Below are 27,940 nucleotides of genomic sequence, written 5' to 3' on the forward strand. Positions count from 1 at the left end.
ACCAATATCGCGCTACTCACCTTAAACAAACTGTTAGCATCCATTAATAAAGGAGGGAGGGATGTGATAAGATTAGTTTGCCGTTCCGGCGCCCGCGGGCGTCGATGTTGCAATGAAATAATACGGCGCACATGACCAGTGAGTCATGTGTGGAACCCGCCAACGTACGTGTGTGTGATTCGGTCCGGTGACCGGCATGGCCCAGGACTACCCGGTTATCACATCCTGCTGAAAATGCAGTTCTGTGCATGAAAGAGTTAAAAGTGCGCTATAAGGCCTATGTGCGCTAAGCATAGCAAACTTTAAAATGTAATGTTTTTACCACTTCTAACTTGCTCTATATCAATATTCAAGACCTTCTACTATTCAATGTTGCCTCCACTTTGCCTCGAAACAAAAAAGTGACATTCACACAAGCCTAGTTCTAATTCTTAAAAATATTGTGCAAATGTTGGGCCAAGACAAAAACGCCAATTTTTTTTATATGTTAATTATATATCCTATTCGAACTACTCTATTTCAAGTTATTCAACCTAATCAGTATTCAATTTGAATTCACTGTGAACCTCAAATTTACTACTTGCCCGTCCCTACGTATTACAAATGGTATACACATTCTTATTTCAAAGTAAAGCTTCGCTAATACGTACCGGTTATGTTACAAAATAATGGGCAGTGTGACGGTCGCCATATGCGCGCCGTGGGAGAGAGGCGCACAAAACTCAATGACATTTTTTACGCCGCTAGGGGCGCGGCCGTCGTCGGAGCGCGCGGGATCTTCGCCGCTACAGCCATTGCTACAGCTGCTACAGCCACGTGTATTTGGATCAGTGCGCTAATTTCCACACCTGCAACTGTGTTTGTGTGACTTCGACGCGCACCATGTCAATGATTCCGGATAGCGACACACTATTACCCTGCCAGCAAAAGCAGGTACTACGTGTTTTGTGCCCGGTTGTAAAAGTGGGTACAAGTCTTGTCCGCCAAGGGTGTCGTCGTTTCGAGCTCCCAAGGATGCATTGAGACGCGAGCAGTGGGCCCGTAATATAAAACGGGGCGATAAGGAACTAACCAACGACTGCGTCGTTTGTGAACGTCACGCGATCGGCCGCTGCTAGCAGAGGACGCCGTTCCTACAATCTTCCCGGATGCGCCAAAATACCTCACAAAGAAAACGCCGACTAGAAGGAAGGCAAGAAACCTGTGTGAACAAGGTGAGCCCGTGACTAAAAAAAGGACTACTATAAAGCAGCAAGCGCCGGAGTCGAACCCACTTATAACGATCCCAGATATAACGATCTATCGGTCATAACGACCATATTTCAGTGCACTTATGATTTTCCTATGCTACCCATTGAAATTGCGTCCACATATACACCAATTTCACAGGAGGCTGCCATTTTTAAAGCTCTCCACCGCCGCAGCGCCGTCTAGCGTCTGCGATGTTTCGCGGCCCTTCCGGTGTGTGGGGTTCCGCGGCGGTGCACATGTATGCAGCGTATACGCTCAGTTCACACGGTATTGCTGTTCTTCGCGGTACACGGGCAAAACACAGCAACGCTTCGTGAGTGTAAAGGCGCTAGTAAGTAATGGCTAAGCTGTCAGCTTCAAAACGGGGCTGAAACAGCAAGCAGCGGCGGCCGAAACGTTCCCGCAGCAGCGCCGACGATGAGTAGAATGCTAATGCAGTTGTGTAAAAGTTGTGTAAAGCAGTACGTGTAAATTGGTAATTGCATTGTACGTTTTGTTATAGCTAGCCTTGTGGGGTTCTTGGAATACGCACTATAAAATAGCGTTAACTTCTAGGACAACTCTCGAAGTAGTCGGTGAAACATAAATGGAGACGAGCGAACACGTAGGCTATTGTCTGGCTGCACGCTAGGTGCGTGCGCTAGTGTTTATGGTGACTCTAGGGTTTCTTTGCCGTGGTTATTCAAGTTCAACGTAACTCTAATCCCTACAGACCATTTGGTTCCGCTTGGCACGTTGCAATACAAAGTTCATTGAACGAAGGGAGCACAAAGACCGATGCCTGTGTTGATCTGTGTCGTCGTCGTAGTTAAAAGTTCGTGGCCTCTGATCGTTGCGCAGGATAAGAAACAGATGTACGATGGGTGAGCTCAAAATTCGGCGATGAAACAACACGGCGATAAAATTAAAATAAGCATCTTGTACATCTGGACGCACGGCATGGCGTAAGTTCGCTTCGGCGCGAGCAGCCGCCACTAGCGATACGCCGAAATGGCGCCCCGTTTTTATTAACATCATTTTCTGTTTTTTTTTCTTTTTGCGAGTATTCGAGAAGCATTACGACGAGCGCACGTGTTCAGTTAACGACCTTGCTTAAACGAACTACGGTCGATTATTCACGACACCGGGGCTGCCGCGCGGAAAGAAGGAAAAGAAAAAAAGTACGGTTGTCATAACGCTACCCCAGTTAGTGTCACCAAAGTGACAAGTCAAGAAAGGACGGGCTCTCGACGAAATGTTAGAGGTGCGTATCTGCGCAAAAAACACATGTCATGCGGACCTTTCTGTCATGTCGATTGGAAAGTGCTAATTCGATAATCTCGGAATTGCACGCACTAAGATGGAACATTTTTTAGCCGCAGGCATTGTAAATCATGCGCTGTAGCATAGCAATCAGAGATGTTGATGTTATGAGAGAACAACTCTTGTCCAAACATTTTGTGTATTAATCGTCAGCTTTGACATTGGTTCTCTTTCGTGCAGATGATAAAGTGTACCAACACACAAGCACAATCACAAGCTGATGTGATGACTTGAAGAAATAGCCATAAGTGCAGACATCACATATAATATACTGTTTGTTGGAGAAGGCGTGCGACATACAAGAAGCGAAGTCATTCAAAGCCACGGTGCACTTCGCATGCCTAGGCTGCCAGTCGTTTACGCTTCCGACAGCTGTTGTCGCAGTCAAACACAGCGCAGTGGTGACGTGTCGACCTGTTATCGTCCAACATTTCGATTTTCGGCAACACAATTGCTTTAGCACGTCGAAAAATAGAAACACACTGACCTCTCACGCGCCACGCAATGCAAAACGCGTGAATCCGCACACACCAGCGGCAGTGACCGGACGGTCGGACACGCGGTGGAGAGCGGTGAAAATGAACCGGTTCGAGGCTACGCTCCTCCTCTCCGTGAAAACGGTCTATAGCGAACATTTTTCAAAGCCTCCTACTTTTACAACGAACACTTCAGACACGGTCGCGGTAAAAATATGGCGTATACGAAGCAAAAAAAAAAGTTAAAGTAAGCCTTCTAAAGCATGAGAGGCGCGCGCTCGCACGTGCCGCGGTCCAGTTTACTCGTGACGAAGATACCCGAGATCAGCGAGCACCGCACGCGCTGTTTTCGGACGCTACGAGCGAGGTCGCTCGCTTTCCAGTCGTTTCTTCAGTGGCAGAATGGCAGTGGGGAATAAAAAAAAGAAAAAGAAAGAAGTACTAGGCAGCATGAAGCCTTGCAGTCAGCTTTCGCACGGCAACTTTTCCTGGCGCCGTTCTCTGCAGCTACGACCACCTACGATGAACCTATGCCTTGGAATGCAAGAAGCTATAAAATGCAATAAGCGATGACCGCGATAACTTTTCGGCGCTTAAATGTTCACTGCGTCGACTTCACAATGTGCCGCAAAATGTCTTTCATCTTTTCGGTAACGACAGAGACCGGCCGATCAATGATTACGACTTCCGCGCGATTGAGGCGATTCCTTCACGGATAAGCATAAGAAGAGAGCGAAGGCAATGTGGCGGTCGGCGATGAACGTGCCATTATGATTTATCGCCGACGACCTTATCACAGTCATATGCAGCTATCGTCTCGGCTGCACGTGTGGCGTAAACTGTTCGGGGTGACGGCGGTACAAGCAGTACAAGCGCGCGATGCCATTGCCGTTCGAAAGTTTGCCGCCGCCGCGCCGTGCGAGATAAAGTGCGAAGATAAGTATGAAGAAACTGCTATGACTCTAATACCTTAAATTCTCACTTATTAAACAAAACATGTGGCTGACAAAAGAAGGTACTTCGCGGAAGTCTTCAGGATAAGCCGAGTGCCAATTTATTTACTGTTAGGGCCCTCTAATATAAAGTCTTTCTAAAGAAGAAGACCAAGTTCAGTCGATTAATACCTAAGCAAACCACATTGGGCTGTTTGTGTACAGTTATAAGACTATAAATGACTACGAATTTATGTACTAGGTGTCGTTCCTTGCCCTCCTACTTTTCCCAGCTTGGGTGGGGGGTGGACGGGAAAGCGGTAAAGTGGCCCTTTACTCCTCCCCTCCGGGTCCTCCAAGTGAATATATATAACCTACGTAAACTGTGTATGCTCAAATTTTCTTTGAAACAATGTGGGCGATTATAATGTTAAACTACTCTGCATTGTCTCATTAGCTGTTAATGATTGGTCGAAATTTTCTAAGTCATGCTCACAGCAGCTGCTCGTAACACGACGCAACAAATGACGCGCAAGTGATCCACCGCGTAATTATCACTTACGCATGACTGCGTAAAGAAAAATAATAATAAACTAGTTTCAATACGGCGTATATTGACTATTTTCAATGTGGCGGTCATTGGTTCTCTGCTTTCGTCAAAAATTTTCGGTGTGCCATAAAATCGCCTCCTTGTTAGGCGACGTGACAAGAATGCGAAAACTCACGGCGTTAAAATGAAGTCTGCACAATAAGCAACGCATTACTGTGCTGAACAATAATTTTTTTCGCAATAGCCAGACAGTGTCTCTTTCAGAACGTAATTCAATATGGCTGCCCGCCAATCACATTGGCAGCGGCTACTTATAGCCAGCGGGCGAGATGGATTCATATGTGTATAATACATACTTTCAGTAGTAGTACAACGATATTTAGCTGTTTTTGCGGGCATACAACTTTCTGTGAACTCATAGTTGCTGACAAAGAGGTAGAGAGAGAGATACACATTATTAGGAACAGACACAATCATTTGCAGGGGGGCGGCCTTCTTAGTCCAGGAAACCGTGGACGCTGATCATCTTCCTGGTGAGGTAGATCAAGTTACGGGGCAACTCGACTCCACTGCCTTGCCACGAACCGCCGTAACCGCTGCAGCAGGGGCGTAGGCAGAAATTTTTTTCGGGGAGAGGGGGGGGGGGGGGGGGACACCTCCTTGATTTGCAGTGGGCGCCGGGCAGGCAGGTGTGGTCAAGTGTCATTTTGGGCTCAGTATGCAATAGCAAAAAAAAAAAAAAAAAAAAATCCGGGGGGGGGGGCCCGGGCCCGGTGTGACCCCCCCCCCCCCCCCCCTGGCTACGCCACTGCGCTGCAGGCTACCATATTATAAGCAAGGCGAAGCAGGTTAATCGGAGACCAAATTGGGAATCTTTTTTAGCTCTCCTGCCTAGGCACAACTAAAATACTTCGCACTTCTGCACACATCCACTCACAGCAGCTTGGATATGGAGCAGTGGCCATGCTAATCGTTTTGAAAGAAAGAAACTAAATTTTCTGAAAAAAAGAGAGCATTTGATCGGGCTATAAAACGTTTACTGCGCTAAACATTTACGTTAAACGTTGACGGGCTTCCGTCAGACATTATACTTCAAAACGTTTACTGGTTCCCGCCCGTATTTGCGTCGCGGATTACGTAAATTTCAGGTCAGGCAGAACAAAATAAAATCATGACTGATTGCTGTAATGTTATAGAGCCCCAGCTGAGCCATAGCCTCATCCGCAATGCTCGAGCGCAAGACGCGAAAGCGTGGAATAGGCACCCCGCATCGCAGAGAGCCTACAGTGCATGACGGAGGACAGTCGTGATAGCTGAATCGTAGGACAAATTTTATTACACAATTACGTTATTGCGGCGTTCAAGTAAACTTTGCCTGACTTGTTAGTTTCCCATTCTGCCGCAGACAACGACTACTGCCGAAAGTGGGGGGGCTAGAGGCCCTCTTGCCCCCCCGGTAGATACGCCTATGGCCCTCAGCCACGCTGTACCAACTCCGCTGCACGCGCTCCCGACACGCGCAGCGCCGCCTAGGCCTGCCGCCATGTTTTATTGCGCGTATGTGCACCTTCTGGCCCCTGCCCGTCACACTGCCCCTTCTAGCCACCATATGTACACTATCGTACATTGCATACTTACACTGCATTCTCATCAACTGGCAATGTTTTACTATAACCACTGAGAAATACGCATGACCTTCGTGCTGTGTTTGTCTTACGTCCTTCACGCTCAGGTGACAGTTTCTTCTTCACCATGCACGCTTCATTTCTGCCCCTCTCTCATACGGCATAAACTCGGTCTCATGAAATCTGAAGTTCCTGATTTAACAAAGAAATTTCCATTCCCCGGCAAATGCCCCATAGGGTTACGTGTCGTCCTCAGCCTGAAGTAACCAATTAATTTGGCCCCCAAACCAGATTTTAACAAGCTTTTCTGGAAATGACTGCGTGAAAAAGTGGTGATTTCCTCCAATTTTGACCGAGACAGCTTTTCTTCGAGTGTGAGTTCTAACAATATCACATTACATCTAAGCGCCCTAGTCATGGCCCTAGCTTTCCTTTGACGAGGCTGCACACTGTGCCAATGCACGGAACAACGGGCTCAGCAATTGGCAGCACTCTTAAAGGGACTGACAACCGATATTTCTCAACCCAGTTTTTTACAGAGCAACAAAAATGACCCCCTTGGTAGACGTCCAACTTGCAGAGGCTGATAACAAAAGCGCGCAGATATTTTGTCGGCAGAATTTTTTAATCTGAGAAGCCACTCAAGATGAGCCCCTCCTCCAGGAATGCAGACGAGCGATAGCGATAGCCCTCCTCGCAAATTGTTGATTACGCTCAACATTCCGCTTTCACAGGAGTGAGCGCAACTGTGGCTAACCACCTTCATTTTGATATTTTTCGACCATTTCTTAAAATAAAAAGCAGGTACAGTTCTGAGCGGTCGTCGTCCCGTGAAGTCTCTTAACTGCCTCGCGAGCCAGGTGCTCTTTGTACACTCTTAAAAAAAAGGTAGTGCTACTTACTAACTTTGAGGTAGTAAATTGTTGTCACAACATTCACTACCTAAGTAGTAACTGCAGGTAGTAAACGGCAAGGTAGTAAAGTTACTACCATGTCATTTACTACCTGCAGTTACTACATACCAGAAGGTAGTAACAGAAAGTTAGTAAATTTACTACCATGACGGTTACTAGTTCCTTTTACTACTTATTGGAAGGTAGTAAGCTAAGCTAGTAACATTACTACCATGACAGTTACTAGTTCCTTTTACTACTTATTGGAAGGTAGTAAGCTAAGCTAGTAACATTACTACCATGACGGTTACTACTTAGTTACTGAATGCAGGAAAACAGTATTTGAAAGTTAGGAAACTTCCACCGTGAATGTTAGCTATTTGCAGCAACTACTGATGAAAACTTGCTACACCATGGCAACGTCAGTCAACTTCATGAACTAGAAAAATGCATCTTACTTAATACAAAGAGCATGCATCAGCTAATCTCACAGAAGTATATCCCTTATAAAAATATTTAATGTATTTCAATAAAGAGACTAATGTTTTTAGACAACAGAATCATTAGACTGTCTTATGCCAGTATAATGCGCTTTCTAATCCACACCTAATGAGGGTCTACAAGGAATTGGCTGCTGTTAGCGTGTACAATTTTGATGCATGAGTTTCAGCGTATTGCAGCCTTATGCCTGCAACAGCATGTTTGCTGCACACAGTTCAATAAATCTTTTTGTGGTTAACAATACGAAAGTGTGTACGCTTTAGAGGTTCGTAACAAAAATATTAGCAGACCATTTCCAGCAATGACTATATCAACAGCGTTCTTTACATGTAAGAGTATTTTGAAGCCAATAAGCAATCTTGTAGGCCTATGATGCAGGCATTTGGAAACAAGCTCTACATTGTCAATTTATTCAGTTTTAATGGGACAATAAATGGGGCTAGTTCATTCAATTCCCATGAAAGTGCCGTTTTATAATCACAAACAAACAAATATGACGATACGAGAAGTTTCCAGAAGTAAGCGCTTTTTTATTTAATTTCTCGACGCGGCACTGACGATAGGATCTCCTGTGCTGCACTGTTGTGGTGGTACAGTTGCTGTATTTGAAACCTGCAAGAGAGAATGTGAAAATGTAGTTTGGCACTGAAGCGAACAGCTTAGACAACACATCAACAGATGCTGCAATTTATGACTGATGACTTTCTGTTTCGAAATAGTGATATCATTTTTACCATTTTATTTGAATAATCCATGTGTATTCAATGTCCATCCCCATAGCCTTGGCTTCATGCTGCTTTGATCAAAAACATAAGAAAACAAACCGCTATGCAGCACTTCTGCAGGCTGTGGTGTCATAGATAGGCCAGCTATCATATACAGACCGATTAGCTCGGCCAGCTTCTTTGATGTAACTTTGCATAATAGCGTCCTTTCGCTACTCAAATGGTACTCCATGCATGACTCCTGGGTGCATCAGTAGGCCTATTCCACTCGATTGTTTCAAAGAAAACTATCACAGAGCAATTTGTAGCTCATGCTCAGCTTGTGCAAGGTGCAGTTGAGCAATAGGCACGTGGAATGTGGAGCTGCATATTGGTGATACAGCAACACAAATACTAAATTCTAGTCACAAGAATGATAAAATGGTGGTTTCTGTAACAACCCACAATACATTTTATCAATATGCATGTTGCAACAGGTTACGAATCATTTCTACAAAAATTTAGAAACGGAGCATTAGAGGAAGCAAGCCAAAGGTATATTCACCAGGTACCTTGAACAGGTCACAAAAGTTTTATGAAAATGGAAATACTTGTTCGTGGTTCCATGCTTAAGAGTACACACTTGCAATATCAGCTAGCAAATATTGTATAGCCATGAAATTGATCACCTATCTTTTACAAACAACAGAAGAATCTACAAGAGGATATAGGTGGGCTAGTCGGTTCATGAACATTGTGGCAAAGCAGCGCAGACAACAGGACGAAGAACATACAGGACACAGCGCTAACTATCAACTGATTTCTTTATTGGAAAGGCAGGGAATATATAGGCCGGCAAACAAAAATCGAAAAATGGCACAAACGCTATCGAGTGATTCAGCCGGCTGGCATTACTATCAATTTCATAAGGGTTTACAAGGTGTGACAAAATCAGATTTCATTAAAACGTAAACACGAGCAAGAAATGGCAAAAAAAGAACGATGACATGGCGGTCGTACGAAACTGATTAAAACCGCTAAAATCGGACATCTATAAATCAACAAAAACCATGAACTGGGGACTAACAAAGAAAGGTTTGCAAGCAAGTGACAGCAAGGCTAGAAAACTGCAACCATGAACAATAAAACAGAAAACAAAACAAGAAAACAAAAGCATTGACAATAAGCTTAGTGATCACAATTGAGGCTCAAGGTAGCTAATTTCTTTGTCAAAGAGTGCTAGTGATGGCGTGCTAAAGCAAGCTGCTCCCCTTTTGTGTATTATGTGCGCCTCAAATTTTGTGTGCACATTGATCTCAATATTTCGTGAGAAGTTGCACATTGTCAAGCAAAGGGGAGCAGCCGCATGATGTACAATGTCAGGTTACTGCCTGTTGTTGCTTTTAAAGAATTCCCATGCTCACGCATTCTGTCATTTATGCACCATCCAGTATGTCCTACATGTGATTTCCGCATGATAATGGGATGTCATAAACGACGTTTTTCACACATTCAATGAAACGATTTCTGGTGCTTCTTGTCACAGCAAGAGGAGATTGTTTCATCCCTGTTCACTGCCCTGCATAGGGAGGCCAGACGGTTTGGGGCAGAGAACAAAACTCGTACGCCTACTCTGCCTGCAGCCTTATTCAACCTATGAGAGAAACCGTGAATGTAGGGAATGACAGCCAAGCAAGAGCGAGTGTGCTCATTTGGCGTGTTATTTCTCGTCGTTCTAAGAGTGACCAGCAGCTTTTCAGCTAGGGAGCTCAAAAGAGTGCTGGGGAACCCTGCACTCCTCGAGCGTTTCACCTGAATCATAAAACTTGTTTCTGTTCGATGAGGGCATGATTAGACGAGGGCGCTTCTCATGGCGGAATAAGCTATTTCTCTTAGCTAGCTTAAAGTCCACGAAAGAATACGGAAGCAAGTTCTTCTGAGACCGCGGAAAATAACTCCAGCAGATGTGGTCTTCATGGACTACGAGCAGCAAAACCAAGAACCTTAGCTCACTTTGTACCGACACTTCTTTAGTAGTTGGCAAATCTTGGAGGTTCTCGTCAAATGCGCAATGAATAACGTCAATGGTGGTGAATATTGAAGGAAACTTCTTCGTCCAGAAAAAGGCTGTGTGTACACGGTCATGCGTCGCGCCTGCGCTGAGTGATCTCTTGGTGACGCGGTACGATAGAGACCTTGAGGCCTGCCTGCAGTCTTCGAATGTATCAAATGTATTCAGGTACGTTGAAGATTACCTTGTGATCCTGCGATCCTCAACAGTGGTACCAACCGAGGCCGTTGACGTTATTCATCGCGCATCTGACGAGAACCTCCAAGATTTGCAAACCACTAAAGAAGTACCCGTACAAGGTGAGCTGAGGTTCTTGGATTTGCTGCTCGTAGCCCACGAAGACCACAGCTGCTGGAGATATTTTCCTTGGTCTCAGAAGAATTCGCTTCCGTATCCTTTTGCGTACTCTAAGCTAGTTAAAAAAGGAATAGGCTATTCCACCATCAGAAACGCCCTCGTCCGATCACGCCCTCAGTGGACGGAAACAAGTTTTATGATTCAGGTGGAACGCTCGAGCAGCGCAGGGTTCCCTAGTGCTCTTTTGAGCTCCCCAGCTGAAAAGCTGCTGGTCACTCTTAGAACGACAAGAAATAACAGGCCAAACAAGCACACTCGCTCTCGCTTGGCTGTCGTTCCCTACATTCATAGTTTCTCTCATAGGTTGAAGAAGACTGCCAGCAGAGCCAGGCGTAAGAGTTTTGTTCTCTGCCCCAAACCGTCTGGCCTCCCTATGCAGGGCAGTGAACAGGGATAAAACAATCTCCTCTTGCTGTGACAAGAAGCACCAGAAATCGTTTCACTGAATGTGTGAAAAACGTCGTTTATGACATTCCATTTTCATGCGGAAATCACATGTAGGACATACTGGACGGTGCATAAATGACAGAATGCGTGAGCATGAGAATTCTTTAAAATCAACAACAGGCAGTAACCTGGCATTGTACATCATGCGGCTGCTCCCCTTTGCTTGACAATGTGCAACTTCTCACGAAATATTGAGATCAATGTGCACACAAAATTTGAGGCGCACATAATACACAAAAGGGGAGCAGCCTGCTTTAGCACGCCATCACTAGCACTCTTTGACAAAGAAATTAGCTACCTTGAGCCACAATTGTGATCACTACGCTTGTTGCAGGCCCGTAGCCAGGAATTTTTTCGGAGAGGGGCCCACTTGTTGAAAGCCTTGACTATTTGAGAAAAACGCCTATTTTCATGATTTATTTTCGATAAAACACCATGTGTCCTCAAAATTTCGGAGGGAGGGGGGGGGGGGAGGGCGAGCCCCCCCCCGCCCCTTCCCGCATGGCTACGGGCCTGGCTTGTCACATGTTTTTGTTTTCTGTTTGATTGTTTGTAGCTGCAGTTTTCAAGCCTTGCTGTCACTTGCTTACAAACCTTTTTTTTAGACCCTGGTTCTTTGTTTTTGTTGATTTATGAGTCAGGTTTTAGCGGTTTTAATTGGTTTGGTACTGACCACCATGTCATCGTTATTTTTTGCCATTTTTTTGCTCGTCTTTAAGTTTTAATGAAATCTGCTTTTGCCGCTTCTTGTAAACCCTATCCGAATTGATAGTAATGCTGGGCGGCCGAGTCACTTGATAGCGTATGTGCCATTTTTCGATTTTTGCTCGCCTGCCTACAGATTCTCTGTCTTCCCAATAAAGAAATCAGTTGATTGCCAGCGTTGTGCCCTGTATGTTCTTCGTCCCGTTGTCTGCGCTGTTTTCCCACAAAGAAGAATCCACATTCGAGTGTGTTGTTACTTATTAAACATCTTGACAGGATAGCACAGCTACTCAAGAAAAGAGCACATGGCAATGCTGAACTCACAACTAACTTTTCTAGAAACCACGCAGATGCTCAAAATATCACCTGAACCCAAGTGTTTTCACAGAGATAACATCATTTACAGTGCATGTACAAACAGCAAAATGCAGTAATCAAATGTATACCCAGGAGAGAAGCAAGGAGCACTGTCCACTTATTATCTCGTGCTTCCTCCTGAGTATTTACCAACATGCCCAGTTACAAGTATTGCTAAAAAGTACACCCTTCCACCTTAGTATCAATTTAATGAACAGTTCAACTTTGCTGTCAAACAAGGCTATTCAAGGCATCGTCATACAGTGCATTACACATATCTTTGTGTAGTAAGGCTCAATCTGTCTCATGAACCGTGTGACGTACAGATTCATGGTACCTTTATAGATGTGGTGGGATCATGTTCCAAACAATGTGATGAAACATACGGGTATGCCCTGCCTTCTAATGAAGGCTCTCTCCGATACAGATTATCACTCTCAGGCTTATCGATTATTTGACAACAAGGCTTTGTTAGAAGGAAATAAGTGCTTAAAGCTAGGTTGCACCACAACCTATAAAAATACCATAAATCTGTTCATACATAGCAGTAAGGTCAGAAGGGGGAATATTAAGGCCCACCACATAGAAAAATAGAGCATCGGAATGCACTGCGAAAGTGTGTCCTAGAGCTTTGCACGAGTCAGTTTTGTATCACTTGATAATATAGTGGCAGAATATATATGTTTTATTGCCTTTTGCTGTTCGTAAATGCCTGCAGATGATGTCATCAATGCAAGAACACATGGGTACGCATAATATTGAAACCATTATGTTTATCGCAGAGACTAGTGAGGACAGGACAAGAAGGGACACAGATAGGCACTAACTTTTAAGTGTTTTTTGGACTCACATCACACATATTTATAATTTAAAAAGAAAAACTTCAACATGCGCAGGCACAGCTGCGTCCAGGAAAAATAGTTCTTTCTTTGACAAATAGTGTAATGACACACTAACGCAATCTCGAGAATATGAATACTTGCTGATTCAATGATCAGTGCAGTATAGTTTCTTTACTGTTTGGCAAACCGGCAATCCCTGCCTTCCTCCATAATGCTTACCCCATGATAGGGGTATCTGATAAACGGTACCTTCCTTGCAGGGCATGTAACGTGTCCTGTGTTTCTTATTGCAGCCAATCCTCTCCTCTGAGTATCTGGGTTGCTGCTTTTCCATAGTTTGGCATGCTTATTTGAGGCCATGAACACTATGCTGATGATCCCGAGCACCAACTGTTTTTATATTGTTGAATATCTCATGCAGATATGACATAGTGGCAAACATTTTTTGGCCATCAAGATTTGCCTTTTTTTTTGGCTTGGCAACTGGAAGGTGGTTTTCTGGGTAGAGTATATGCAACCGATACAGCAAGGTGAACAGGATATCCTGCTTGTGTCAGGGGAGTTCCTTGAAAATTAAGGCTTGTCCACAAGAAAGAGGAACAGAAATTTTTACCGTGTTAGCGAGCCACACAGGCATAGGCAGAAATTCATTTCGGGGAGGAGGGCGGGTGGGGGCTTGGGCTCGGTCTGCTACACCCTCGCTACACCACTGTCGAGGCAGTCAGACAATGCACCTTTTTACCATTATTGAGTGGGAGAAACTAAAAGGCAGCAATGGCTTTTTTCCCATCAGTTTGTATCCTGCTCCCCTTGCTGTATTGGCCCTGCAGAAGCCCTACTCAAAAAAACACCTTCCAGTTGCCAGGCCAAAGAAACGGCTAATCGTGATGGCCAAAATATGTTTGCCACTATGTCATACCCTGCATAGGATATCCAACAATTTAAAAACGGTTGGTGCTCGGGCAAGCTTCAGCATAGTGTTCACGGCCTCAAATAAGCGTGCTAAATTATGCAAACGTTGCAACCCAGACACTCACTTGGCTGCAATAGGAATCACAGGACACGTTATGCGCTCTGTAAAGAAGGCATCGTTTATCAGATCATGGGATAAGCATTATGTGGGGCAAATGGGGGAGTGTATCAAAGAAGGGCTCAGGGAACACTGAAACATAAAGAAAGGCAGTGATGACTTGTTACCTGAACACTGGAGCATGTGTGGTTGCTTCCCACTTTTTGATGAGTTTTATTGTGCGTAAGCACAATGACGAAACTACTACATTAAAATTGAGTCGGCAACTATTAATAATCTTGGCTGAGATTGCGTTAGTGTGCCTTCACTATCTTTAACAAAGAAATAACTATTTTTCTTCGATGCACCTGTGCCTGCGCACGCCTGAATCTTTTGTTTCATGGCAGCACAAACAACACAGATGTTCGGTGGAAGATGGAGGAGGCTTGAAGAGACGAAGAAATCCTCAAACAGGGTATATCGCTGCAGCCAACTCTTGAACGAGTAGACTTGCCTTCATCAAGATAGCAACATCAAGAATTAAGAGTTGCTCCCTTTATGAAGACAACTGCAAGTTTCAAAACGTTGGCTCTGACGACATCCCATGTTCAAAAATTACGAACTCAACAATACAAGCTATTCCACGTTCCATGTTCAAGGAATGCAAACTAAATAATATGCATTGCACTGAAGTGCAGAAGATAGGTTTCCCACCCCTAAGCTAAAGGCCAGTATATGCTGTATCTCAATAGGTGCTACGTGTCCAAACTGTCCCAATCCAGTGATGAAAAGAAATGCCTACCACTCATTATGGCTTGCAGGAAGTATGCTCCTATCTTGTACTGCAACCTGTCATCTGTGTCGGTGCCATAAACAGCTCTCTCTCATCGCTGATACATGCATAACAGATACCACAAAGAAATGTTGATTTTCATGCAAAACAAACCCAACCACATACAGATAGTGAGTACCAAACATGTCTCCAGGCAAGTCTATATTCATATATGAAAGAGATCGATCCTTCAATGAAGGGATCAGGGTGCAATGAGAACAGCTGTATTAGTGAACTAGCCACTTGCAGACTATTGAAAGAGTGTCATTGCGTGCTCAACATTCACACATGTACACAGTAAGCACTTCCCAGAATATGCACATAGCCATATGGGTGATTCACATGACAAAAACGATATACACACTTTTATCGAAATATAAAAAAAAATTAAAAGAGTGCGTGGTCCATGTGCTTGGTGTGAGGTGGGAACGAGCCATACACATTGTATTACATCATGAAAGTAAGCCATTCAGGAAACAAACTTTTGGTTCTCTAAAGCGAGTTCACATGTAGTTTGTCTTGTATAGTTGAGCTGTCAATTTGATTTCATTTTCAGTTATGTAAGCCCTTCACAAAACCGAGAATATTTGCCAACTTTTTGTGAACTTCTGGAAACATATATGAGAATTGAGATCTTTTTCTTTTGATTTATGACCTTACAAAGCTAAATAAACACTAAATCACTGCATACTAAACCTTGGTTATGCATTTAAGTAAGAGAGCAATATTGGTACCATGTTGAGTAAAAAAAAAAGCGTGAAAATACAATAACTTAAAGCACCACACAATAAAGCAACGTTCTTATTACATGAGCATAATCTAAGTTATTTGTGATAGTGAACCTCGTGTGCTTCAAGATGCTAAGAAAAAATATATAATGGCAGAACAAGAGCTCACGCATATTTTATCAAACACACAATATTGCAACAAAGAGTAGCATGTGTTAGCTTAATTAACCTAAGTGAATTGACATATTCATCTAATAACACTATTTGATATAAACATGTGTTTCTTCAAATTAAGTACGCATTTTCTGGAGTGTGCACTTAGTACCAGTACGTAACGTAATTCACTCAAATACATTTACTTCAAGTGAGCTCCTTTAAAACATTATGAGGCAGCTAGACTGAAATCCTAACCACAAAACAACTACATGAATTTCTGGCGAAAAGCTCGGGGACGCAACCACGAAAACATATCCATCATCGTGTGCGCGTGTCAGGGCTGCGAGTTTTTCTAACACGTCCCCAGTCTTGTGATGTCCCCAGTTTTGTGATATTTTTGCGCGTTATTACCGAGTTTGGTGAACTCTCGCAGCAACACCGTGAAAATATTATGGGACAACCCATGTGTTTAAAAAGCAAACACTTTCTAACGGCGACAAGGGATTCTAGAAACACTCTAAAGCGATGATCTCGTACAGTAAACAGTCAAGGAATAACAGCACAACGACCCGAGGCTTGCATGATCGAAGCATAAGATCGCGTAACGCAACGCGCATCCTTCAAACATGTAATTTATGGTGGTGTATATAAGTGCACTCATAGCACAAAACATACCTGCCTATCGGGTATCTGGTTGATCATCCTCGCTATGCCAACACGCCGGTTCCTGCATAGGAGTCATCATGCAATGAAATAACAAAGTTATGTAGTTCAGCGACCTTCAACTTACCAAAGTTTGGCATTGGCTGTGCACTCTTCATAGTCGCTCGTCAAAAGGCTCACGCTTCCCCTCCTGTGGAACCGCAGTCGCCGCTTGTCCAAACACTAGGACGCGGATTGTCTTCGGAAGTACACTCGATATTGAATCACTCGATGAACGTGAGTAATCGATGAACAACGCAAGAAAGCACTTTTGAGCGCGGACACAAAGCTGCGCGTCCCATGAGGCTGTGTTGAGCAGCAACGAACGACGACCATCATCCGCCACTGGATTAAGGCAGGAGAACAGCTCAACACACGGAAAATGCCCAGTCGACGAATGTCGAGTACGATAAGCACACAATAAACGCACACAATATCCATCAACACGATAAACATGCAGGCGCGAGGCACATGTGTTCACGGGAAGCGGGTTCCTGCAGTACAACGAGACCTGTTGCAACTGTTAGCTTACAGATTAAACCAAAAAGAATGTAGGTGGCAGCAGTGTCGTGCTATGCTACAGGTCATATTTTTTTTTATAAATAAAACGTATTTGTGGCTTTACACACAAGTTTACGTGCAACTGCATTATTTGTTCGTTATTTATATTTAGTTTCGCAGCTATACCTATTGTGTTTGGCATATTAGAGCAAATTTCAAAGCTCACACCTGAATCAATGGTTATCTCTGAGTCTTTGTAAAGCAACGCTGCAAAGTACAGATCTCAAAGGCAATGCTTTTGTGCACTACAGGTGCCGAACACAATTTTTTTCAGAGTTAGAGGCTTTGCCGGTGCGTAGTGAAGCATGAATAACATGCATTCCCTCACAATAAGAGAGGAAGGGTGTACCTGACCAGGTGCCCATACCTCTACTTTCTCTGCGTAGCAACTGCTGTTGTAACAGCAAGCAGAAGCGTCAGCTGCAGGAGGGAGTCATGGGTGCGCAACTCCCGCCTCCCTCCTCCATCACCCGCGCTCGCCTGAATTTACCGACGAGGGAGGGGTGGGTACTTACCGACGAGGAAGTGGAGGGTAAGGGGGGGGGGGGGGGGTATGCGGGTGCGCTTACGTTGCCAGCCACTGTTCCCAGCCGTATTTTTGTTGTGAACGTATAGCTGATATTTAAGTGCACTTTCAAATTCTGACAACGAAATGACAGATTTATCTCGTGTGCTTTCCTCAATGTTCACTGTTCAGCTAATCCAATCCCCCAACCTCCGGGCAAATGGAAAACTGACGCTTTTTTTTAACTGTTCGGGGCATCGCTTCACCGCATGCGATCGACACTATTCTTGTTAGTCAATTAGTGAGCGCTTCGTTATATCCGGTGGATAACCTTCAATCTATATTGAGTTTTAGAACCTTGTCGTACAACACTTGGTGCATGAGTATTTTGTTGCTTTCGGTTCTGGTGCACAAACATTCCTGGGTGGCTTTCCCTGCAAATTTGTATTTAGACCATGCACAGGGGATGTCACTGCTCAGTGTAGCCTATTTATTTACTATGCGTGTCATCCGACAGAGCACAGTTAATTCTTGCGTAAGCATACTCTTGCCCTTTCTATCTCGCCAAAACGAAAAACGCTACACTCTCGCATTGAGAATAATGTTGCGCAATAAAAATATTTGTAAAAAAGCATTGTGTAGTGTCAATAGACCTATCTTCAACCAATTCACATCCCCTTTCACCCACTGACGACATGTTACTCTAGATGCGGCTGCACCCCCTTTCTTTACACGTCAGAAGCGGACGTATATGTGCACGTACGCAAGTAGTAACGTTTACTAACACGCCACATAGGCAGGTAGTGCCGTTTACTACCTCTGACATTTACGACCTCGTGTGTACTTCTGAGGTAGTAAAAGGACCGCAATACGTAGTAATGGGGTCACAAAGGTAGTAACGGGTCCCGTTACTACCTTTTCTACTACCTTTTTTTTAAGAGTGTACTTCTCCAACTCGTTGGCCGATGCCGCTAGGTACTCAGCTAACAACTTTCATGCTGCCGCTCAATAGCATTGGATCATACGTCAAGCGAAGGCTGTTCTGCTCAGTTCAAACGAAGGCATATTTATACATTTTAAGTTAGAAAATACCATAATACAATAAAGTGTGCAGCATTTCAGCACTAACAGAGAGAGAATTAACCGCGTACACCAGAAAAGTCACCTGATGGAGATTGTATGCACCTTCGCTTTTATGGCGCGTGGGGCGCCTAAAGTCATTTTTCGCGACTTCGGCGAAGAAATAAAAATACAAATCCGCGTTTAATCAGAAAAAACAGGGTTAGTTCTACCCAACACAATGGAGAGTCTTTACATTAGTGGGGTTATCTAAACTTGTGTTCAGAGCGGTGTCTGTCCCTATAAGTACCGGATAGTGCGAGAGGTGGTTGTGGTTGTTTCGGTTTTTTCGTGGTTTATGTGAGAGTGCCGTTCATCTCCTCGCATCTTTCTTGCTCGGCCTGATTGCGCAATCAACGCATTCGTTCTCTGCATCACCACATGTCGCTAGTGTCACAGCTTCCCGTAACCTGCAAGGGTTGACGCTTGGGCAAGTTGGTGTGGATTCATTTCAAAAAGGTTAGCAGCGCAAGAACAATTAGGAAGGGACGAGACAACAAAGGTAAAGAGCGCTGACTTCCAACTAGTCTCTATTTCGATAAGAAGTGCATGTATACATGGCAAGGGAGAGGGCGCTAGACAAGAAAAGAAAAGAAAGAAAGGATGTACAGGTGCTGCCATCGTTGCCTCATCGTCTCCAATACAGCACGTATATCACCACGTGTGTCCTAAAACCCAGCCAGGTAATCAATTTCTTGATTTAGAAGCGCAATGGAGGGAGCACTAACACACTTATCTCCTAGCTTATGTATCAAATCAGCTTCAATAACTTCGCGAGTTAGCTGATCCCTATGCCTCGCCATCACTTTGCTCTGATTGAAGCCGGGTGTACACCCGCAGTCACGGCAATGAATGCCGATGTGACCCTGGACCGTGTTGAAGACGTTATTGTGGTGTTCGCGCAAGCGGTCGTTTAGGCATCTCCCACACGTCAGTGGGATTGAATAAACAACCCCCACTGCTCAGGAGACGAAACGTGTCCTGTGGTTCACAGAACACACAGGAACCCGTGAGGGCTGAGCGTTCACCATTTTGCACAACTTCTGAAGCTTCTCGGGAGCCGAGAAAGCCACCTGCAAGTTGGCACGCGCTCCAATCTTCTTCAGCCTATGTGACACATTGTGCACGTACGGCAACACAACGAGGCGCTTTTTGTTGGTGTTTTCACGCTCTTTGCATTTGTCTCCTTGCCGAACCTGCTTCAGTAGCTTTTCAGCGACAGCAGTCAGCAAAGCCTTAGGGTACCCGGCGCCTTCGAGCCGGCCTACTTGCGCTTGAAAACTACGTTGCAAGGCGTCAGGGCAAGACTTTTTCAGAGCACTGGCAAGGCATAGGTTTGCAATGCTGCGCTTGATTAGTTTCGAATGCGCTGAGCTGTAGGGAAAAAGTGGTTTACCATTTCTTGGCCGATACATCCAGCATAGATGAGAAGAAAAACATGAAAGTTCCAAATCAAGAAATCTCAATGAATTGTTTACTGGGAACTCGGAAGTCAACTGCAACGGTTGCAGAGAGCTCTGGAAAGTGCCTACAGTTTTGTGCCCTATGTCATGAAAATGTTCTTCTGCACAGTCAACAAGAATTAAGAAATCATCCACAAATCGAACACCACAATAACGTCTTCAACTCGGTCCAGGGTCACATCGGCATTCATTGCCGTGACTGCGGGTGTACACCCGGCTTCAATCAGAGCAAAGTGATGGCGAGGCATAGGGATCAGCTAACTCGCGAAGTTATTGAAGCTGATTTCATACATAAGCTAGGAGATAAGTGCGTTAGTGCTCCCTCTATTGCGCTTCTAAATCAAGAAATTGATTACCTGGCTGGGTTTTAGGCATGGAGGAAGGAATACTAAGGAGAGGCCCTATCGTATTTCAATGCATTGCGAAAAGTGTGGCGGAAGTGACGTCAGATTTATGGGGCAAACAAACCGGTATGGGGCAAACAAAACAGCAGACGCCCCGCGGCGTGCTCTCCGCGGCGGTTAGCTTCTGCCCAGATTTGTAGTCCCGGCGTAAACTTAGCGCGTATTGTGCGGTTCGCACCCAGTAAAATGTTGCAAGCAGATGTTTACCAGGCTGTTCGTGCGTGGCAGGCCCGAGCGCTGCGTGCTGAAATTTTTCGTGGAGCGTTTTTGTGCAACAGTACAGAATACCGGTACGTTCCGTGATCAAAAACGTTCAGCCCCTGCATCATCGTATTCGAACTCACCTAGCAGTGACTTACGCGTTCTGCTGGGCGTTAGGCCTTCCCTTTCTCGTAGCCCGATTTCCCGATCTGTTGCCGGATTAGCTGTTCTTTGTTCGTGTATATGGAGTGAGCGTAGTAGCTATTTGGCGCAGCGCCAACCTATAGTTGACGTAACTTCACGTCGAAAAGAGGACACCGCTGTATTGTATACGCGATCGTGCACGTAAAGTTTGTCATTCCAGTACGCACACAACAACAAGCACGCAGCGAGCGCACACCGCACAATACATACATCGCGTAGTCCGATAACAACATAAGTTTATTGCCCTTTCGTTGAACGACACGGCCTCTAAAAACGTACGATGCCTTCGGCGCATGTTATGTACGGTGCGTCAGACGGCAAAAACAAAAGTTCACGTGTGTTCTGAGTTGACACAATGAGTAAGACGCAACAGAGCGCACATCCGAGAGCTTCGCATGCAAATACCATGCATTAGTGATCAGCAATGAAGCGAACGTGTACGTACACATGAAAAGTGACGCCCGGTACTTTCTGCAGTGCACGCGATTTGCACCGGCTATACGCAACCATACGCAACAGCTGGGCATTGCATAGCTTTCCTAAAGAACACACACAAGGAGCAGCATGCGTGAATCGACTGCGCCGCGGCGCCGCTTGCACGGCGAAAAAAAAACAAACAAAAGGCTCGAATCGCGCATGCGCTTGCAAACGACACGACGGAAATCGCGAAATGTTTCGAGGCTCCTTCGCTAGGAGGCGATGCGGGTGTTTGCGATGTGGAGGCTTCACGAATGTGACGTCAGGGCCTCTCCTTATTTTTCCTTCCTCCATGGTTTTAGGGCACACGTGGTGATATGCGCGCTGTATTGGAAATGATGAGGCAACGATGGCAGCACCTGTACATCCTTTCTTTCTTTTCTTGTCTAGCGCCCTCTCCCTTGCCATGTATATATGCACTTCTTATCGAAATAAAGACTAGTTGGAAGTCAGCGCTCTTTACCTTTGTTGTCTCGTCCCTTCCTAATCGTTCTTGCGCTGTTAACCTTTTTGAAATGAATCCACACCGACTCGCCCAAGCGTCAACCCTTGCAAACTACATTTCTAGTACATCGGGCCCTTTTATTTGTTCCTCTTCACATCCTTCTTTCTTACTCCCTCACGTTGTGCTCGCCGTTTGCCGTGCGCGTTCTCTGGCCTACTGCATCCGGACTAAGGTTCTACCGGTGGAAGTGAAGTGCTTGTTCGGCGGCTTCACACCATCCATCGGACATGGCATCAGGGTGTGTAAAATCTTGCGGTCGGAGTGGCTGCGCCAAGCAAGCTTTTACCGCGATGCAATGTACCTACAGCTGATGAACAGCGATACCAATGCACCCTCAGCCAACAGGAAATGGCGTGAACTGACGACCCTGGTGGATAGGTCTACTGAGTTCTTGTGGCAGATAACTCTGGGCAATTTGCGTGCCTTCGGGATGAAGAAGTGTCCGACTGTGAGCAACAAGGTGCACACATTTGGTGAAGTCGTCCTCTCCGAGAAAACGACTGGTATTCTGAACCTGGGACCCAAGTTTGCTGTGGAGCCTTCGAACACGCCGCGTGAACTTCTCACAATGGTCAGGCAAGTCGCCCGTCAGGCCCCTGAGGCCGAGTGTGACAGATGTGTCGTAGAAGGTGTGAAAGTTTTGTCTCGATGTAGGCCTTCAAACCGATCAGTGCGAACAACACAAAAGGTTGTAACCTACTTGAAAAGTCATGCTCTTGCACTTTTGCCAGCTGATAAAGAAGGTGGTTTTGCTGTCATGCCTAACTCGTTGTTTAATGCTAAGGCCTTAGAGGCAGTGCATTCTGTTTTTAATCGTGACGATGCTACGCGTGTTGACACAGTCAAATCACAAGCAAAAAAGTTATGCAGTGCTCTAGGTTTTAACAAGCTTTCAAAAGCTATTGACAAAAGCAATAAGCTCTGCTTAGAGATGTTTTTCACCGCCAAGACCCATAAAACAGATTGTCCTTTACGAGTTATTGTCACCGAACGTGGCACCTGGCAGAAGTCGGTCGGCTTGTTTTTACAAGAAAAACTAAACTTGCTAATTGTAGACGAACCTTTTTTGGTGAAGAGCTCCCAGACTGTGATTTAATTTTTAAAGACTAATGATAGACGGCTTCAAGCACTATCAATTGACATTAAAGACTTATACTACTCGCTCCCGCATGACAAACTGCTTTTATACGTTGAAGAACGCATCGACACGTTTGGGTCGTCGGCGTTTCAAACTTGCTCAGGGATCAACAATAGCAGATTATTAGAACTCTTGCACTTTTACATGAAATCAACTTTCGTCACTTGGAATGATCAAAAATTCATCCAAAAGAGCGGGATTTGCATTGGGTCATGTTTGGCACCGATCCTGAGCGATATTTACCTTGCGCATCATGACCGCGTCATAGCATCTGAACTATATGATTCCGTTGTTGTCAAAGTGTGCCGATTTGTGGATGATTTCTTAATTCTTGTTGACTGTGCAGAAGAACATTTTCATGACATAGGGCACAAAACTGTAGGCACTTTCCAGAGCTCTCTGCAACCGTTGCAGTTGACTTCCGAGTTCCCAGTAAACAATTCATTGAGATTTCTTGATTTGGAACTTTCATGTTTTTCTTCTCATCTATGCTGGATGTATCGGCCAAGAAATGGTAAACCACTTTTTCCCTACAGCTCAGCGCATTCGAAACTAATCAAGCGCAGCATTGCAAACCTATGCCTTGCCAGTGCTCTGAAAAAGTCTTGCCCTGACGCCTTGCAACGTAGTTTTCAAGCGCAAGTAGGCCGGCTCGAAGACGCCGGGTACCCTAAGGCTTTGCTGACTGCTGTCGCTGAAAAGCTACTGAAGCAGGTTCGGCAAGGAGACAAACGCAAAGAGCGTGAAAACACCAACAAAAAGCGCCTCGTTGTGTTGCCGTACGTGCACAATGTGTCACATAGGCTGAAGAAGATTGGAGCGCGTGCCAACTTGCAGGTGGCTTTCTCGGCTCCCGAGAAGCTTCAGAAGTTGTGCAAAATGGTGAACGCTCAGCTTTCACGGGTTCCTGTGTGTTCTGTGAACCACAGGACACGTTTCGTCTCCTGCGCAGTGGGGGTTGTTTATTCAATCCCACTGACGTGTGGGAGATGCCTAAACGACCGCTTGCGCGAACACCACCATAACGTCTTCAACACGGTCCAGGGTCACATCGGCATTCATTGCCGTGACTGCGGGTGTACACCCGGCTTCAATCAGAGCAAAGTGATGGCGAGGCATAGGGATCAGCTAACTCGCGAAGTTATTGAAGCTGATTTGATACATAAGCTAGGAGATAAGTGCGTTAGTGCTCCCTCCATTGCGCTTCTAAATCAAGAAATTGATTACCTGGCTGGGTTTTAGGGCACACGTGGTGATATACGTGCTGTATTGGAGACGACGAGGCAACGATGGCAGCACCTGTACATCCTTTCTTTCTTTTCTTTTCTTGTCTAGCGCCCTCTCCCTTGCCATGTATATATGCACTTCTTATCGAAATAAAGACTAGTTGGAAGTCAGCGCTCTTTACCTTTGTTGTCTCGTCCCTTCCTAATCGTTCTTGCGCTGTTAACCTTTTTGAAATGTTCCCGTAACTGTCTACCTGGCCTGCATTGCGCAGATATGGTGCCCCCCCAAGTCTGCGCTGCCCTTGCGGACTTTTCAGATGTGCAGGCGTAGGTAAGTGGCAAAAAGCATGGTAGCTTTTATATGTTCCCAAGTTACAATGTTAGATTTCAAAAGACCGAAAAATCCCTTTCTCAATTCTACGAAATTCCCAATTGAACCCCTCGACTGTTTCGTTTTTTGAGAGTCTCTGAGCAGTCTTCCTTGTCTGATAAAACTGCTAATCCCAATGTTATCATCACTATCGCTAGCACTTCCAGAATCAAAGTAAACTTCAGTATATTAATAACTGCCACCTGAAGAGCTGGATGATGATGAAAGGCTTCTTGTCCGCGATGATGCATGATCAACACATGCGTCGCCTTCCCTAGACGCCATTTTCTCAACACAAGTCACGTAAAAATGTGAAATGCCTGTCAAAGTAAAAGAAATTGCCAAGCAAGTGCTGCCGTCTGTGAAGCGATACACGAACTAGCTTGGAAATGAACGTGTCTCATTCAAAACGCTCATGGGGAGACATTATCTCAAGCGGACGAGCCATACTCGTCCAAAACGGTTGAGAAATAATTCGAGCATGATGGTCACTTCGTTAAATCGAGTTCACACTACAATAAGATAACGGCCAAAAATGTTACCTACACATTATTTAGATAACAATAATAATTGATGGGGTCTTACATGCCACTATACGTTTATGAGGTACGCTGTAGTGGGAGGCTCCAGATTAATTTCGACCACCTGTTCTTTTTTTTTTTTTTACATGCACCTAAATCTAGGCTCACGGGTGTTCTTTGCATTTCCCCCCCATCAACATGCAGCTTCCGTGGCCAGGAATCCAACCCGCGCCCTCGAGCTCAGCAACACAACACCCTATGTGCTAAGCTATCACAGTGGGTAATAGTATTGTTTAGATGCTTGGAAAAAAAGGGCAGTGTGCAAGCATCACACTGCATAAGGGAGAGGTTTTTTTTTTCACTTTTAGATGTTTTGTTACAGTACATAGAGAGCGCTCACCTTGTGAACATGTCAACTAGTTAATTTTTCTGCCTGATAATATTAATTAGGGCGTTACTGCATTACTAAAAGTATCTCAAAAAGCATGCAGCTTAATGACATGCAGTTTAATTAAGTTAATTTCAAACAGTAATGACAAGCTATTGCCAGTGATGCTACCGAGGACTTGTGAGTTGGAGCAATTTTTGGAGCAGCAAAATTTCCGTTTTGGAGCACTTTGGAGCAGCAAAATTTTCATCTTGGAGCACTTTGGAGCAGATAATTTTGCATCTGGGAGCACTTTGGAGCAGCAAATTTTAAATCCTGGAGTGCAATACAGAAGCATATTGCATTAACATTCAAGCACCTGAGTATTATTATGGGGCTCTTATGAAGGCTAGAAATATTTCGATTCATTGCAAATCTCATGGAAAAAATCATCTCAGGAGCATAGGCGTGCGCACAGGGGGGGGCAGGGGGGGCGCCCCCCCACCTAATCACCTAAGAGGGGGGGGGGGGCGCAAAATCTGCCCCGTACATTCACCCTTGCGATAGCAATTATATGGACACTCTCGGCGGATTTTTGCCGTCGCCGTTGCCGTAATTTTCCGTATAAAGTCCAAATTAATAACATCACCACGCGCATTCTAGCCGCGGGTAAAACCTCGCGAGCGCTGGCGACGAACTCGGCTGAAGCGGAGATTAACCTAGCCGGCCGTCTGTCTCCGCTGCACGGACAGCGCATGAGATAACATCTTCCCGCGTGCGGGCCTGCCGTCGATTGCTCATCAAACAGAGAGGAAACGCCCCGCCCGTCTTTCGTAAGGAGCATGAAGGGACGCCAGGGGAGCGGAAAGGGGGGGGGGACCGCATCGTTCGAAGGGCGCAGTCGCTTGCGCGCGCGCTATCTCGAGGCATCAGGAGACGGCTCGTAAACTTGCTGTGCTCTCAACGCTTACTTCGTGTTTAGAAAACTCAGAGCAAGAAAACGCTTCGGTTCCTGGAGGGGCCATTTTCCCTTAAACCAGCGTTTTGTTGAGTTACGCGAGATAGGATCCAAAAGAGTTAGCTGCTAGTCTTACTTCGTTTCACAATACAATTTTTTGGTATCGCATTCATTTCTTCGCTCTTTTTAACCGTTGGCTATTGACCCCCGAAAGCGAGGGCGGACGTGTAACATGGCGTAGCCGCTTCACTGTGGGCCGTCAGCGACGGGCCCGCTACTGACAGCTGCGCATTTGCGGCTGCTCCGACCAGGAGGTATGATTTTACTAATGAGCAGACATTTTTAAAAAAGCAAGAAAAAAAATTCGAATTGGAACCCTAGCACGTGAGCTCGAAAGGGCAGGGCCTTTTAGGGGGTATTTACCGCAGAGTGATTACAAACTCGGACGTGCTGGCGGAAGGAATTACGAAAAAGCTGTTCTGGATGAAGATCCATGGATAAAGTATATCTGAGGAAAAGTGTCAACGCGTTTCCACCGTTCGCGTGCTCTTCCATAAACGCGAAGCAAGGAAAATTCGATATTGTCCATATATCTACTGCGAGCGATCCCAGATTTCATTCCGCGATGTCCGGAAACAGAAGTGACAGACATTTTAGCGGCACTCATGTAGTTATTACTGAACATTGCTTTCCTTACGTGCCGTGCGACGCTTGAAACGAGCTATCAGCAGCGTTTCTGGAACAGACGACGTCCGCCGATGAATCGCCGTCGCACCTTCTCGCTACCGATAGGCCTATAGACGTCACGAGCCTCTGCGGAGAGCGCGTTTTGCTGTCGAGCCGACTTGCAGAACAGAAGCTGCGTCGGCACCGTGCATGGCATCGTGGCTTACTCGGGACGCACGCGCGAGCGCTATTTATTCAGCGGAATAATTCTTGGTCCATGATTGCGACTTTATTGGCAGCCCCAAGATCGAGCGGCACATGTTCTGACGCGCCGGCGGTGCGATTGCCGGTGATAGACGACCCCAAACCCGAGACTTTGGCGCAGTTTGGCGCAAATTTCGTCGATATTATCAGGATGGCGCAGTAAATACAATTTGGCGCACTTTGGCGCAGTTGGCGCAGGAGTGGAATCACTGTATTGCTACTTCTCGTTTAGCAACTTTTAGCAAACCACATGTGGCAATGGATGGCGAAGGGTTAGGTGGAAAGACGAAATTAAGAAATTTGGAGGCATAAAATGGGACTGGCTCGCACAGGGCGAGATCGCTAGGAAAGACCTCGTTCCTGCAGGAGCCATAAGATAGGCTGATGATGATGCTGACCATGACGTGTTCGAAATTTGATTCGATATTCAAAGGCAGTTTGCTTGCCTTATTTGTATTTATTTATTTGTTTATTTCCAATACCTCAAAGGCCCCTATTAAGAGGTTTTACATGAGGGGTGGGCAGTAGATTAACATAGCACACGTTTTACA

The sequence above is a fragment of the Rhipicephalus sanguineus genome, chromosome 11 (assembly GCF_013339695.2).
Source record: "Rhipicephalus sanguineus isolate Rsan-2018 chromosome 11, BIME_Rsan_1.4, whole genome shotgun sequence".
NCBI classification, from domain to species: domain Eukaryota; kingdom Metazoa; phylum Arthropoda; class Arachnida; order Ixodida; family Ixodidae; genus Rhipicephalus; species Rhipicephalus sanguineus.